Here is a 17605-nt window from a genome sequence, read left to right on the forward strand (position 1 = left end):
AGGAAATGACATTGCCAGAGATATCTTTCTTTTCTATTTCTTGCTTTCCTTTTCCTTTCTAGTCAGTTTTTTTTTTTTTTTTTTTTTTTTTTTTTTTTGTTTTTTTTTTTTTTTTTTTTTTTTTTTTTTTTTTTTTTTTTTTTTTTGTGATTGAATAGGCATAAATAATCAGAATCAAAGATCACCTTTTGAATGTTGTGGAGGCTGGAATGAAGGCTGCATTAATCAAAATGTTTTTTGCAGTTATTTTCTTAGTTCCTCTCTATGGAGTTTTCTAGCTGACTTGGGAAGCATGGATAAGGTTAGCCACAGCTTTTTTGGGGAAAAGAATTATCTCCCTATCTCCCTCAGATTTTTCCCTCAAGGTCTATTTATTTAGTGTTGAGTTTTGCCAGACCACTTGATACTTCTATTTAACACGCAAAAGCAGTTACAGTATATTAAACGATTTAGAGATGCATTTTGAAGTAATTAAATGCAGAGCAGTGATGCAGAAAATTTGTCAAAATTAGTGTAAAATTATGATAACCACTGTGCTGAGTCTTGAATGAGGTGGAAGGTGCAGTGCTGGTGGAGAAAAAGGAAGGATTATGTTTTAAGTCACTGTTCTGGAAATTAAAAGGGCAGTGTTAAGTTCTAGCTCTGTGTGACCTGAGCAACTCACTTACCTTCTATTCATCACCTGCAGATGGGGATAATCACTGTCTGCTATGAAGGCAGAAGATATCAATTTTTATAAATTACTTCTGGATTTTGTGCTATAAACTGCACTGACACCAGGGTCAGCAAGGTCTTCTTTCTTTGAGAACTCTAGGAAAAAGAAAATATTTCTGTATTTACTTTGGAAAACATCCTCAGAGATGTTTTCAGTGATAAAGTCAGATGCTCCGTAGTTTTTGGCAGAACTTCACCATCCTTGATTCCTTCCACATCCCGAGTGATCCCACTTACTGTGTGTTTCATATGAAGATCTGTCCCTCCCTCTGACACTCTGTGCCCCTTTCTCTGCTAAGGGCAAAATGATGAGCAGAGTGGAACCAAATTTTGCCATGAACCAGGGAATAAGGCAGAGTGTGAGTTGTCCCCATGGGCATTCCCCACAACCTGCCTGCTCCCTTTCTTCACTGCTGGCTTGGGACCTTCCTTGGTGAGGGGAATGAAGCTGAGACAGCTCCCTATAGGGATGAGACAGAGAAAAGTGATTCAAATCCTTTTGTGTCCAAACTGTGATCTTGATGTGCACTGAGAACAGGAAGACACTAAGGCCAGAAGTTCGGACACAGACAGGAGCCAGAGCTGGGCTGGTCCCCAGAGGGTCCTGAGGAGAGGAGTGTGGATATGGGCCATCCCTCCAGATAACTGTGTGCCTGCTCTTTGTGTGAAACAACAACACTATGATGATCAGATTGTTTTGATGCTGTAGCTACTGTCTGCAAAGCCAAGAGCTTGTGTTTCCTTGGGCTTTTCCTTCTCTGTGGTGCCTCTTAAGCAGTGCTTTGGCTCCATGGAAGAAACACTGTGGTCCTATGATTTCAGATCATTGTTATAATGCAGTTGAAAATTACATGTTGCTTCAAGTCTTTATCCCTGAGGATTTATATATCTAAATTTCAGAGTAGGGTGCTATGAATTACACAAGTTTAGAGAGAATCTGCTAGTGCCTGATGGAAAAGATAGACTAGGTCATGCTTAAATTTCCTGTTTGTTCAGTATAAATGTTTCAGTCATTTTCATTAACATTTGTTAAAAAATGATGTTTTCAGGGGTAGGAAAAAAAAGGATTTTATTAAGTATGTCCTGGGGGAAGGACAAATGACAATCTCATGTGCCCATGTTAGTCTCTGGACACAGCAGACCAGACAGGAGGGTAAATAATCTAACACTACAGGTGCCTTCTTGCTGGGGCAAAAACCTGACAAGTCCTCATTTCTGCCAGATGTAAGAATCAATTCTCCTGAGAGTTGGTTGGAGCCAGGAACAACAGAAATGATGGTGATGGTCTGGCTATGCTGCACGGTTGCCAAGGAGCCAGCTCGGGCATTTGCTGCAACGTCTGTGGGATACAGAGGTCACCGGGACAAGAGACACTCCAAAAAGCCATGGCAAGGAAGAAAAGGTAAATCATAGAATCATTAAGGTTGGAAAGACCAATAATATCATTTAGTCCGGCCATCATCCCATACGTGTGACTGCTCTAGACCATGTCACTCAGTGCCACATCTCCATGTTTCTTGAACATCTCCAGGGATGGTGACTCCACCACCTCCCTGAGCAACCTGTTCCAACGCTTTACCGCTTTTTCTGAGAAAATTTTTTTCTTAATATCCAACCAGAGCCTCCCCTGACACAACTTAAAGCTATTACTTCTCATCCTATTGCTGTTACTTAGGAAAAGATGCTGACCCTCACCTCGCTAGTTTTCTTCCAGGCAGTTGTAGAGAGGTGATGGTGGGGTATCACCTGTGGATGGCCAAGTTTGGGTTGATTCAGACCAAATTAAGGTGATTCCTACTTTGAGCAATTATTGGTCAGAAACTGGAGCAAAACTAATGGGCAAATCCTTACTGAGCTGGAAATGTGCTGGACTGGAAGAACAGGAGAAAACATCAGAGTTGCTCAAAAAGCCATGAAGATATAATAAATAAAGTACAATGAAAGTGTTCTGATGAGTGGGAGGAGGCACTCAGAAGTAAATAAAGGAAGATTCAAAAGAAAGACAGCAAAATGGAAAGGACAGAGAAAAGGCAATAAGATAAAGCCGGAGAAGGTGAAGGAAGAAGATACAGTGAGTGTGAGAAGGAAGATAACCCACAATAGCTGGCAATGTGTAGGGAGAGGAGGAGCATGCACTGAAAGCCCACGTGTGGGTGGAACAGAGTGGTGAGATGGGCTGCTCAGGAGGGCGATGTGGTCCAGCCTGGGTTGTCTTCTGCAGGACCTGTGCAGGCAGAGTTCAATGGGAGTCTGATTTCACCGGTCATTGATTGTCTTGGGATTTAGCTCTTTAAGTCATAACATGCTGATGTTACACAGCTGTCAAATTGTGTAATTTGCATTTATATAACCCCTGTTATTCCAATCTGGACTAAGAAAAGACTGCACTGTGCCAAAACCTTCACTACTTTAAACATTATGAAATATTACCTCACTAACACTGAGTGTACTATGTGCAACTTTAATTAATTAGTTGAGAGCCCAAAGGTTAAGCACACATGGATTACCCAGTGTAATTTTTTTGGGGAGCCTATGTACAAAATAATCAATCTAGGGTTTCCAAAGGGAACATTTCCTCCTCCCTGTCTCAAGGAGCTCTTTGCCACTCCTTTGAAGCTGTGCTGGGATGTGTCTACCCAAACATAACACAAACGCTGCAAGTACTTGGTGCCTTGAAGTCACCATGGCATGCTGGATCTTTTTTCTCTGGGGACAGCTTCTAGAAAACACTCCTGATTTCCTCCCTAAGGAGAGAGGCATGGGAAGAAAATTTCACAGGCAATGGCAAATGTATGGGACAGGTGGAGGCTCAGGGCAGCCTTTGGGGTGCTTACAGCCTGGAGCTGTCCCAGCTTTCTCAGCACAGGATGGTGTGGGAACTAGGCCACATCTGTGGAGAAGTGATGTGGACATGGCTGCACAGCCCTGCCATCCCCTCAGAATGGGGCCAGGTCTACCTCAGCATTGATTGATTTTCATCCAATTTTCCATTTCTATTCCTGTGGGCTCTAGAGGCCCCCTCAAAGAATATGGGGGTCTGTCTTGCGACACACTGTACAAATATATTCTGAAAAGAAAGTATCTAAAGTATCTGCCCCAGAAAGCTTACAATTTACATGATTTATTTAGCAGAGAGGAGTAATTTATTTATTCCTCTCTGGTTCCTTGCTTCTTGCCACCCACTTGTGAAATGTTTATGTGAGCTCTGCTCTGCTGCATATTACTGCTTTAGCTGAATTATTTTGACTTTGAAAACAAATCCTTTCTTGCACTAATGGATTTCCAGTAGTGTTTCTCGCATGTTTCTCCTTAACAATTTCTCTTTGAAAAATGGCCTGAGGCATTTCCACTGGGAAATCTTTATTAATTTGTTAGAAGGGAAGGTACTGGTCTACTTTTTACCTAAGGTCACAGTGATTTGGACACTCTCTGGACATGGGGACCTGGAGCCTTATGCCACATCTCTCAGTTGATTCCTCCAGCAACAGGATTTAGGCTTTTACTAGGCCAGGATGGGGATGTTTCATCTACAACCACACTTCGCTGGGACAGGGACTGACACTGAGATATTTTATCTCTGGACAGATGAAATGATCAAGTCATAGAATCATACAATCACTGAGGTTGCAGAAGACCACTAAGATCATCTAGTCCAACCATTGACCCATCACCACTATGCTCACTAGCCATGTCTGTCAGTGCCATATCCATGAGGTTCTTGAACACCTCCAGGGATGGTGGCTCCACCACCTCCCTGAGCAGCTATTCCGATGCATTACCACTCTTTCTGAGAAGAAATTCTTCCTAATATCCAACTTGAACCTCCCGGGGCGCAACTTAAGGCCATTAACTCTTCTCCTAAGAGAACAGGAGCAGAAAGTGTTAATGACTTCATATTTTGCTTTTTCCAAACAGCATTGTGGATTATACAGAATATTCCTGAAGTATTAATGACATTTTTCTTTTCTGTAGATTTCTTTCTTAATATCTAAATTTGCCTTTCATTACCTCTTGTACAAAGTTATCAGCTTGGGAGCTACTGAAAGAACTGCTTGTACCTACTTAGAACATACTATCAACATAGGAAATGCTCAGTATTAAGAAGACCATCATATAATAGCCTTGAAAAGTAAGTGTACAAGTAGTCCCTCATTTTGATTCCCTAATTTCCCCCATTTTGTCTTCCCTAATAAATATTTAACAGACACACTTGTGCTGTAAGTCGTAATGGTCTGAAGAGAGGAAGGATGAAAATGTTGGGATTGGAGTGCAGTGGACTTCCCTAAGATGTGGCTGGGACAGCTGGTATGAAATACCCATAAAAGCAGTAGCAAACCCTACTTCAGATCTCTGAGCCTGACCCAGACTAGGACAACAGAAGAAAGTTCAGATCTTTCCCTAACAGATTGCATATCCCAACTCTTAATAACTTTTTACAGGGAAAAGAAAATTGGAGCATAAATTCCCTCAGCTAGCTGATCCTAGGAACAAAACCAACATCTCAAGTGCCACCTAGAGATAAATGATGTTGCTTGCTCTTGGAAAGAGGAGGACTCTGTCACAGTTGTGTTTCCCACCAAACCCTGGCTCAATGATGTGGTGCTTCTCAGAAGGATGATATCTCACCCTGAGGGAAGGCATGCACAGACAAAATAAGGACTGGTGAAGAAATGGCTTGCAAAATGGAGCTGGGGAAATGCCTGTGGTTGGAAATGGATTTTCACTTCTCTAACACAGATTCCAGCACAACCGAGGTCTAATCACACTAATATGTGATTAATTTTCCCCATTTTTATTATGATGGAGTGTACTTTCTTGTGCCAATGCTTTTTAATCTGTTTAGTTTTCCATTAGATTTGAAGGCCTCTTCGTAGACTTGAAGTAAATTTTGCCCTTTGATGTTTGGTGAACTGGGGACACTCAGCATCTTTCAGGTCTGAGCCTTAGCATGGAGCTGTAACAGTCGGCAAATGGTAAAATGCAGACATTGTCCCATTCCTTCGAAATTTTAAGTTATCATGATGCCTGCTTGTTTCTATTAAACAGACATACGCAAAAGGATACATTTGTCATTCTACTTATTCTCTGCTCCTCAGTGTAGGAAATTGTTTCTCGGAAGTAAGCTTCCCACAGACTATTGCATTTGATGGATTCATTCCAGAAATTTGGCCAACATAAATTTTGAAAGTGAAGTCATAATTTACACATGAAATTTCAGGTACAGAATGCCTTTTCAAAACTTCATTGCCATTTAAAACTTAAGTGAAGGTTTGTGCTTATTTAATTTAGCTTTGATGATTGACTTAAAGGTATTTCACTTTCTGGCTATTTTGGGTTGAGCACTGAGCAAAATGATTGAGATGGAATGTCTTAACTGTGATGAATATGTTTATTTGGGGGAAAAAAAAGCATTTAGGACCAAGCCCAAAACCAATAATAAGACACGTGAGATATGTTTGGATGGAGATTTTGTCCCATCATCCTGCCAGTGTGCATCATTCCCCATGTGGTATAAGCTGGTTGAACAGCCTGCAAGTCCTGCAGGTTTCCTGAGAGACCAAGGAAAAATATATACTGAGTGACTTGCTGCCAGAAGGACTGGCACCAGTGAGCCCCTCACAAAGAGGGGGATCAAGCTCTTCAAGCTCTGAGAAGGCAGCACGTGTGGTTTTCTTGGATGACCCTGAAGCAACTCCCTCCTCTCCTTCAGACGTCTCCAGCAAGGCATGGAACAGAGATGTGAGGAGGTCACTGTACAGTAAGCAGGGATTGTGCTTCCCCTGATGTCTTCAGCTCTAGACTCCCAGCATGGCAGCAAAAGTAGTACAGCTTTTGCTCTGCCACCAGTTTTCTGCTGGGCAATGTAGTGGTTTCCCTGCTCAGTGTATTGGAAATTGTTAATCCCTTTCTATAGAACTTAACTCCCTCACATTATTTTTAAGACCCTCAGGTCAAGCTCAAAATGAGTTGAAGAGTCGTGGCACCCAAAGGAACACAAAAATACTGGTTGCCCAGGGAGGTGATAGATGCTCCGTCCCTGGAGACATTCAAGGTCAAGCTCAATGGGGCTCTGAGCAATGAGCTGTAGTATCCCTGCTCATTGCAGCGAAGTTGGACTAGCTGGCAAATGAATACCACAATATTCTGAACAAGCTGGCAGCCCACGGTTTGGACAGATACATTCTTCACTGGGTAAAGAACTGGCTGCATGTCCAGGCCCAGAGAGTGGTTGTGAGTGGAGCTAAATCCAGCTGGTGACCAGTCACGAGTGGTGTTCCCCAGGGGTCAGTATTTGGGGCGGCCCTGTTTAATATCTTTATTGATGACCTGGATGAGGGCATTGAGTACACCCTCAGTAAGTTGGCAGATGATACCAAGTTCGGAGGAAGTGTCTCCCTGCCTGAGGATATGACGGCCCTACAGAGGGATCTGGACAGGCTGGATCACTGGGCTGAGGTCAGTGGAATAAAGTTCAAGAAGACCAAGTGCCAAGTCCTGCTCTTTGGTCACAACAACACCAGGCAACCATACAAGCTTAGGGCAGAGTGGCTGAAAAGCTGTGCAGAGGGAAAGGATCTGGGGATGTTGGTTGATGCTTGGATGAACATGGGCCAGCAGTGTGCTTAGGTGGCCGAAAAGGCCAATGGCATCCTGGCTTGTATCAGAAATAGTGTGGCCAGCAGGACCAGGGATGTGATTGTCCCTCTGTACTTGGCAATGGTGAGGCCGCACCTCGAGTACTGTGTTCAGTTTTGGGCCTGTCAACAGTTTACGGGCGTTAGGCCCGATTCCGTGACAAAGGGGACGGGGGACCCAAGGGCCCACGTCCTGGGAAAAGGGGAAAGGGGAAAAGGGTAGGGAGATGGCCCTGAGAGCAAAGAACAGCGGCAACAATCTGAGGAGAAACAAACTAATTTACTAAATAAAATATCGGAATGCAAAACAACACACTATAATACAATATAATTACAATTTAAGCTGATAAATCCAATACAGAGAGAGGGAATGTCCCAAAATCAAGGTAGGCCTTACTATACTACTGACAATAAGACGGCCGGAGAGCGAGGTGCTGCCAAGACGAGAGACGACGGAAAAAGGGACGAGGTCTCGTGATCTGCAAGTTTTTATACTGCGAGCTTCTATCTTTTCCCTCCGGCTGGAAAATGGTAACAAAGGAGCAAAGTACCGTGGGGACTGTAGTAGTCCTTCTCTTCTGAGAACTAGGTATGTCCACTACATGATGTTATGATGTGGAATACCAATAACCGAAAATCACAAAACCATGACAGGGCCCCTCACTACAAGAAAGACATCATATCCAGTGAAAGGTAACAAAGCTGGTGAGGGGTCTGAAGCACAAGTCTTATGGGCAGCAGCTGAGGGAACTGATATTGTTCAGGCTGAAGAAGAGGAGGCTCAGAATGACCTTGCTGCTCTCTGCAGCTGCCTGAAAGGAGGATGTGGCTAGGTGGAGGCCAGACTCTTCTCCCAGGTAACAGTGACAGGACGAGAGGGAATGGCCTTGACTTGCCCCAGGGGAGGTTCAGGTTGGATATTAGGAAAAATTTCTTCTCAGGAAGAGTGGTGAGGCACTGGCACAGGCTGCCCATGGAGGTGGGGGAGGCACCGTCCCTGAAGGTGTTCAAGTAATGTGTAGATGTGGCACTGAGGGACATGGTCAGTGGGCATGGTGGGGATGGTTTGACAGGTTGACTGGGTGATCTCAGTGGTCTTTTACAACCTTAGTGATTCTATGAACCTTTAAAGGTCCCTTCCAACTCAAATGATTCTATGATTCCATATTTCTATTCTACAGTCAACCAACTAAACTTTCTAACTTTATTTTTTCCTTCCTACTGTTGTGCTTTTCCTACTTCTTACTGGGCAAAAATACATATTCCAACAATAGGCATCTCCTTAAGTGGGTAACACAAGTCACTCATGGGTTGTGGAAAATACAGCTGAGTCCATCAAAAAATTTCTCTAGCGAGTCTCTGTTAAGACAGGTCGAGGAGCAATATTCCTGACTCCTCCATTCATTATGCTGCACAGGTGAAGCCCTGTGCACAGTAGGTGAGACTACTGTGTTAAAAGTGCCTGAAGACACTTCATCCTGTAGGTGGGCCATAGTCCCCACCAGTCCTTCTTCTTGCTTTCTAGGACAAGAAACATCCACGCTGTCTGATTTCAGGGAATACAACTAGCTGCTGTGGTAGCTGTGCTGATTCGGAGTATATGTATACTGTCACCAAAATAGATTCCCCTCTTCCACCATTTTAAGCTAGACTTTGAAAGTGTTTCTTTTTCCTGAGGTCACACCTTCTGACTTGGTAAATGGAAAAATGACATATGTTCCACATAATTAATAGGAAACTAACATAGCAGTAACAAACATCACATTTTTCCTGTGGTTTTCATTACTGTAACATGGGATTGGATGTGAATCCTGAGTACAGTTTAATATTTCCCAGATACTAACAACAAATGATCCAGCAGCTCATGGTACTTAAGGCTGCAGTAAAAGCAACAAATGAGCGCAACTCCTTCTGATCCACATCAACAAGACCACAAACCACCAATGCCCTGAAAAGTGGTGCATCCAGAAAACCTACGGCTTCATGGAGGACTCGTTATTTTTCAAAACAAAATGAATGTAGAATGGACACTTTTTGGCAAATAGTTACAGCTGTAATGGAAAACATACTAGCTCATTAAGCTACACTCTTAATCTTCCTCACATATTTATCAGCTTTTGATGAAGCAGAGAGTGGGATTTATATTCTGTCCCATGTTCCACAGAACTTTTGTCCAGTAAAAAGGTCATCTGTAAATCTCACATAGGCAAGTGTAACATTTTCCTACCATAACATCATCTTAAAAAAAAGGGGGAAAAAAAGACATGGCACTAAAAGTTAAAAGCGGCTGTAAACCTAAGAAAATACATTTGTTCAGCTGAGCCCACATTAAGCTTGATTTGCTTCATTTGGAAACAGCTGAAACTGGGTAATCTTGAGCTTGCAGTGAGAAATATCAATTTAACATGTATTTGGTGTGCTAAAGGCTGTCCTGTTCTAATTAAAAATCCACTGTGTTTTTATGGCAGTATTCTGGAGGCTGTCTTGATTTGCTGATGAATGCTGACAGGGCTATTAAAGCTGTGAAACAACATCACTTGAACGTGGCACAAAATGAAAGAAAAGGCACTGCCATGCTGCTCTTGGGTGTTATTATCATGATTAAAATTGTAGCCAAAGTGAAAATCATCCTTGGGCTATGCGCGTTATTTATTTATCTATTTATCCCTTTAAAATGACTTCATGGTATTGGTAGCTGTGTTTCCCGTCAGGAACCCTTAAGGCCCTGCGATTAAATGAAAGAACATTTCTTAGTAACCCCCTCTTGTTTGTGCCTGGAAGTGCCTGAGGAATGGCATGGAGTGCTGTGTGCCAATATGAATATGCAGCATGGAGCTGGATGGGATGAATGCTGGCTGCTGGCATTGCTGACAGTGCTTGCTGTTAAAAATTCTTTTCTTGGCGCCCTTTTCAGAAGCGTGTCAGCAAGCTTTTGAAATTCAATGAGAAAAGAGTCACCTGGGTAGAATGTGACCTTTGGGGTCATGCCCACGTTGTGCGGAAAATGGCTATTTCCCCATTATTAGTCATGTTTTTCAAAACTGGGGAGTCATTCAGTTAAAGACTGGACCCACAAACAAAGCAGCCAAGCAGGTCAGGTAGGAAATGCCACTAAGCCATCCCAGCTTGGGATTGAGATCAAACATCAAACATCTTTCACTCCTTTCTGTATGAGATGAGAGAACAAGAAGACTGGAAATAAAGCAGACTTCTCTTTGCAAGGCCCAAGACAACCCTATTATTTTATATACATACAAGGTTATAGGTTGATGCTGGTCAGTTTTTTCCTGTGAACACTGTCCCCAGCCCGTGCGTGGTGTGGGGAGATGGGGACACAGAGGTACAGCAGCTGGGGTCAGGGATGGCTCCAGGTGTGGGGCATCCCTCCTTGTAAGGAGCAGGGCAGCAGATCTACCTGATAACCATGGCAGAAGCGGGAACAAATGAATGCTAGTTCTCAGACCAATCAAGATATTAAGCTAAAATTAACGAAGACAAAAAGAGATACGAGGAGAACAAGTATTTAATTGTCCATGGAGAAGTGCTCTGAACCTGACAATAAATCTGTCTGCCTTGCCATCACTGGATGCTGCCCATGGGACTCACACGCCTGGAATGCAGAAGTCCCTGAACACAACCTATTTAGGAAGAGTTGAAAAGGGAAAGGGAATGATAGGCTATGTAAAATGGGTCGTTATCTCTCTCTGAGTCACTGGACATCCTCTCCCTTCCTCTCTTCTCCTCCCATGTTTGCAGTCTGGTTTTGGGGGAGTCATGGTGCAGTGGAGAAAACAAAGCAGGAAGCAGAGCATGATGATACAGCCAGTTGCCTTGGCTCCAGCAGCTGGCAGTTTCTTTAGTGCATGGATGCCATGGTTTTATAACATAAAATGTCCCTCACCCAGGTGCTGGTGTCTGATAGAATATTGTCCCAGCAGATGGGAGCTCCTGGCTGATCACAGCTGTTTGGAGCTGGTCTTGGTGTTTATGCACAGTGGAGAAGGTATGGATGGATGGATGGATGGATGGATGGATGGATGGATGGATGGATGGATGGATGGATGAGTGGATGGATGAGCAGAGGAATGGATGAGTGGATGAATGGATGGGTGGTTGGTGGTGTGTCTATCCTTAGCATGTGTGTAAACTTTGAGAAAAGAGTTTCTTTGTGCTGCTTGCCATTGTACATTTGTATTTAGAAGAGTGGTGTTGATGAAGGTACAGCATCCAGCTCTGACGCTCATCATCAGAAGGGGATGCTGATGCCTGGAGAGGACATAGAGAAAATCCATTCAAAGCATTTGACTGTTGTAAGGAAATGTCTCACAGCAATGTAAGTAAAAACCTAAGCCTGCCAAGGTATTATGTGATGTGGTTGCACGCAGGAAAGAGTCTGGGTATGTCTCTTGCAGCGCTGTGTTCCTGGGGTGGTTAACATGAAGTTATTAAAATGGTATTGAATGCTATTTTGAGAGAAAACATGAGAAGCATCTAATTAGTTTTCAAGCAAAATCACAAAATCACAATAGTGTGTTTTTATAATGCATGCTGATACTGTGTGTTGGAACAACAAAAAAAGCCATAAATTGCAGGAACTTTCAGTTTGATCGACAATCTGGCTGCGTCATTCTGTCAGCGTTTAAATACTGCAGACATTTCAAGATGTACTGGATTTTAAAAGATTTAGCATGTTTCTTAACTATGTGGTACATCAGCCTTAATCTTAGTGAACAGAAAATAAATAATCACAGAAATACATGCCATGATCAAACCGTGTGTTATAACTAGATTATTATGTGTAGACAGAAAAAACTCTAAAACACATATACTGCAGTATAATAACAAGTTTGATTTCAAGTAAGAAATAAGAAGTCCAAAAGCTTGATAACAGAAAAAAAAATCACAGGAATGAATCAATGTCTGAAACTACCAAATACTGAGGTTTGGAAGCTTAGGAGCAAAAAGTATATTGGCCACTGAGAGAAGAAATGGAAGAAGTGTCAATTATAATGGAGAAATAACAGAAGTGTTAAGTAAATACTTCTGTTATGTATTTGGGAAAAAGCCACATGAATTAGTCACATTACATGCCGATCCTGATACTGAAATACTTTTCAGCCCAGCAGTAACCCGGAGGATGTTAAACAAACTACTGAAACTAGACAACTGAAAATCAAGCAGTCTAGATTATTTGCATCTGAGAGGTTCATAAGAGATGACCAAAGAGCTCTTTGGATGATTAATGGCATTTTTCAATAAGTCTTGGAGCAGTGCAAGGTTTTAGAGGACAGAGTGAAAATTGAAGTTACACTATAGTAAAAGGAGTAATATTGCAACCTAGGTAATTTAAAGCCAGGTACCTTTACACTAAAGTGAAAAAAACAGAATTTTGATGAAAGATTCACTTAATAAAGAATGAAGATAATATAACTAATCCACAAAACATAGCTTTTTAGGGGAAAAAATGAAACTAAGCAGATTTTTTTTCTTTTGTATAGACTTACAAGTTGGTTGAAAAACAAGTATTGTAAAATGTTTGATTTAGTACCATGCAGCATTGTAATCAAGATCAGGGTAATTCCCTCCCTGAAGTATCCTAGCTGGATTGGATACCATAATGTCATAATAAATAATAAACAGATAATCATTGCTGAATATCTCTATTCTTATGGGCATCTTATAGATCTTTTTTTTTTCCTTTCCAGTTTTTCGAACTGAGATCTGAAAGGAAATCTTTGCCGAAAAGGTTTGCAACCAGCAGTGCAGACACTGGTGGAAGTAAAGACAGGTGGTTGCTGAAGATGGGTCTTCCAGCTCAGTGCACTGCTAAGGGCAACACCACACTTCTGGAAAAAGCAGAAAATGAGTCTTCCATAGGAGATAAGTAGTTCTTATCAGTTCTTATATCAAGAGATATATGTTCCAGTCATCAGACAAGGTATTCTACTAAACAAACTGATTGGATTTGTCAGTATACAAATTACATCATAGGTGGTTAGAGGGAGACCAGAATGGGAGAAAGATTACAAAGGATATCCTTTGGTGAAATACTCAGAGGTATCAACATGACTATTTTAATCAAAGGAGAAGTTAGAATTTAAGGGAAGGTAAAACTTTAAGCTACTCTTAACTACACAGCACCAGTGATTATGTTGCGCGGAGGCTCCAGTTAATGACTCCTAAGAGGTAGAGCTCTAGTATGGTATGGCTCAAAAAAAATGTGACACGATCTGAGACCTTAGAGCTGTAGTCTGAAGATTTTGAGTGGAAATTGGGATCAAATATTTTGAGGGTTGTTAATTATTTCAGCCACATACACGCTTGTGGTACTTTTCCTTAAATGAGCACTTTAAAACTAGTTTGTTTTTCTTTTAAGATGTGGTCTCATTTAAATAATGATTGCGGTGAAATTTTATGTGTTATTTTATTGAGAAGATCAAAGCAGAAGGCCATAACAATCCCCAACAGTGAAGTAAATGCATAGATCTAGTGGAAGAATAGTTGAGATTATAGTACTACATGGGAGGCTAGGACTGATAGGGAAGAATTTAGGGATCAAAAGTGAAGGAAACTGAAGAACTAAAGAAAACATCTGTTTTGAGCTGAAGAGAGACTGGCTGAAAGTTGTTGGGTCAAATGAGGTTATACTGAGTGCTGATGACCACCAGAGTATGCTGTGAAGCTTCGAATGGGCCTGTGCTTTCCACATTTTGCTCATCCCCTGCTGTCAAGAAAAGCATTTCTGTGAAGTGTGCTAGTACAGTGCCTGCTGGATTGCATTTAGTGCAGTTGTGGTGGAATGGGTACATCTGATTCTTGCTCTTGTTTGTTATTCCTTCACATCAAGAGGCAGGGTGCTGTTGCTGAAGCCTTCATTCCTAGATGGTAATCAGTGAGGCTACTGATACCATGTTACTTATCTTTTTCTCTTCGACAAAAATGCAGGGTAGCAGTAAATCAGTTAGCCTTTCCCCCTCCTAATTTCTCACCCAAGAAGAAAGAACTGCACCTAAAGCTGGAAGATCAGTCACACAAACACTTGAACATACTAGGAATAATTTGCCTCCCTTGAGTCTATATGAAGGGGATCAACCTGTAGGTATGTATTGTTTCCCTTGGAACAGTACAATGTTCAGGACACAATATGCTGGGGTTTTTCAAGGAAGGTGGATCTGGGCTGTAGGGCACCAGCTTCTGGCTGCATAAATTAGAAGATGTAGGACAAAGGCTACAGCTGACTGTAGGAAGAGGAAGGAAGGTCTGGTGATGAATGCAGCGGAGTGCTACTCTGAAGAATTGCTTTCTACCTCTCCTTTGCTGCAGAAGACTTTCTAACTTAAGTCTTTTGCAATCTTCATGCAGTTTCAGTGGAGTTCTTGTGCGTGATAGTTCATTATCTACGATGGAGTACAGCAAGAAGTAATAGAGTAATTTTCAGCCAAACATCAACAGCCAACTGGGAGCAGAGGAGAAGCTCTATTGTAGAAACATCCTCTGCTGTCACCAAGATAGAGCACATGAATTAATAGCTCTTTCTGTGTTTCTGATTTAATTTTTTTTCCCGCACATGAAGTTGCTCTCCTCACATGTGGATGGGCATACACTTCTATATCAGGGGGTGGGCTAAAGAGCACTCCAATGTACCACTACGCAGCTCTTGGCATCTCAGCCGTGCCACCTGCTACACTCTGAACGTGTGGGTGAGAATGATGGAATTGGCTGGTATGGACACCTATTTAGATATTAATGAGAGAAAAATGGGAGCCTCAGGCTCAAAGAGAGCCAAGGGGCCTTTACACTTCCAGTAGACCTCTGAGATGGTTTTTCACTAGGATGCCTGAGGCTTCAACAACATATAATCTAATCCTATAAATAATAGATTTGTTAATGGTGTCTCCTTTCTTCCCTTTGCAATAAGGTGTTTGAATGTGATCCAAGCCATTAAAAATAAGTTGATTATATATTTCTATACCTGAGAAGTTTTGTGACTTTTTTGTTTCTCCTTTTGATCACTGCACAAACATGGAACAATAATTTAAGAATCTTTTGGCTTTCTCCTAGTCAGCCTTGCCTTCCTTCCTTGCATCTTTCACAGATAAAAATTCTCAATGCAGTGCATCCTGGGAGTCGTTTTGGCACCCCAGGAGATGAGGTCTTGCCAAGAAATGCAGCCACAAATGAAAGTGAGGACAGGAAACAATTTGCCCACAGCTCCCACAAGACCCTGTGACAACAGTTTAAAGTGTTTTTTCAATGTATATTGTAAAAATCATACATTTGTTAATGTTCTTTGTTTTGACTCGGTGTCCACTTGTCCATTTCTAATGTTTTATTTAATGATTAAAATTAGAACGACTTGGATTGGATTAGACCTCAAAAATCATCTAGATCCAACCCCCCTGCAATGGGCAGTCTTACCAACAACTAAATCAGGCACTAGATCAGGTTGCCCAGAACCAGCACCTTGTTACTAAACTACAAGCAGTAATCTATCAGTAATTTAAAAATATTTTTCCTGCTCTTTACAGGCCATCTTAGGTAAGCCAAGCACTTTGCTGGAGGGAACTGGCTCTGCCAAAAGCAGTACTTGTCTGAAACTGTGCTATGGGATGGGTAAGTACATCCTGTTTTCCACTACCCATCCTGCTGGAGCCCGTTCGAGCTCTCTTCTGACTCGTGTGGCTTCCCACCCCACACCCTGGCCATCAGCTTGGGTCCAGAGGTGCATCTGCTGGTGTGTCCTATCATGCAGTCAGGTTGGGTGCTGGGCTGCATTTCTTGGGAACTAGGAAATGCCTCCAGGTGCCACACCATCAATGTGCCAAAGTTTCATTCCAGTGGATAAAGAAGTGCTTGGAAAATAGAGCAGGAGGTCCCACATAAGTGTGCTGACATCAACAGCAATCAGCAAAGTGAAACTGCCTTTGGAGATTATTTAGACATCTGTGCTGTGCTCTGCATTGTGGAGTTTATAGAGAGGCCCAGCCAGAAAAGCACTCTACACCTAGATATCGTAACAAAAATGACACCCAGAATGGGAAAATGAATGTTTAATTTCTTTATCTTCCTATATCCATCCCAGACACCAAGCTAACTCTAATAATACTTTACACTGTAATACTTTATAAATACAAGTATGCTAAATTAATATGTTTTGGTAGATACTTGTGAGTTCATTTTTCATTCTCTGTCCACTGATGGCTTTCCAGCTGCAGGACAAAGTATTGGAAGATGGCTTTTTGCATGCTGCAAACGTATCAAACCTAAAAGCCAAAGTAGCTTTTGAAACACTAATAATATCACTCAGTGCTTATATTACCCTTTACATCTTCAGAGTCTTTTACAAACAACCATCAATGAAGAATGGTAATGGCTTTATTGCATAGTAAACCTGCCTCACTATTCCTACAGCTGCTTCAGCAGGTCTGGTCCTGGTGCCTGTGAGAATAACACAGTGATGGTGAACCACTGAAACTGAGCTGTAGACAATTGTGGTTTTCCCTGTTTCTACACATGAGCAGATTAAATGTTGCATAACAAAATTTTGGAAAGTGGACTTGTTCTGATACTGTGACCCTGAGCATGGATGGGAGCTCATTGCAATGAGGTTCTGCATCCTCAGGAGGCTGTGGGTGTCCCCAGTTCCCCTGGACCACTCCTATACCCACTCTCGCCTCCACAAGGTCTGTGAGGACTTTGAGTGCTGGCCAGTGTCTTCCAGCTTAGCAGACTGTCCACAGCTGTCTTGGTACATGGTCAGGACCTCACGGGAGTGTGAGCATGAGTTACTATAAACTGCCATTAAGGAAGACTTTTCTAGGTGTTCATACTGGCAAAAATCATAGCGCCTCACACAGTGGGGACACCCACGTGGTTTGGTCCTATTTTGGGCCTCAGTCTCTCCACTGTCTGTCTACAGAGGCATCCCACTGCCCTGTTCTCTGAGCCTTGGATGGGAGAGACCAAGGGCAGCTGGAGCTGGGGAGAAGCAAGTGAGGTGGGAACAGAGCAGCAACCCCCTCAATTTCCCAATACCCCCTTCCTGAAGGTGTGGCTGAGATGCTCCTTTCAGCATGTTCCATGGCTGTGTCCACCTCCCAGCTGCAGGAGAAGCATCTGCTCACACGGGATGGGAACTGATCTCAGCTGCTTCCTCCTCCTGAGATGCTCAGGCACCCTGAGGACATGGCCCCATGGGCACTGCTCCTTTGTAAGCAGCTGTATCACCCCATGTCTGGGGCCATGGTGCTGCCATC

General features: G+C 42.5%; 1 long non-coding RNA gene across 1 annotated transcript in view; it reads left to right on the forward strand.

Annotated features, from left to right (window-relative positions):
- LOC110392986 overlaps nucleotides 1-2270 on the forward strand; it is a 19787-nt gene extending 17517 nt beyond the window's left edge. Inside the window, exon 3 of the long non-coding RNA XR_002434714.1 lies at nucleotides 1937-2270. This is a non-coding gene — a long non-coding RNA (uncharacterized LOC110392986). The remainder of the gene's footprint in view (nucleotides 1-1936) is intronic.

This window comes from Numida meleagris, chromosome 2 (genome assembly GCF_002078875.1).
Source record: "Numida meleagris isolate 19003 breed g44 Domestic line chromosome 2, NumMel1.0, whole genome shotgun sequence".
In the NCBI taxonomy this organism is placed as follows: domain Eukaryota; kingdom Metazoa; phylum Chordata; class Aves; order Galliformes; family Numididae; genus Numida; species Numida meleagris.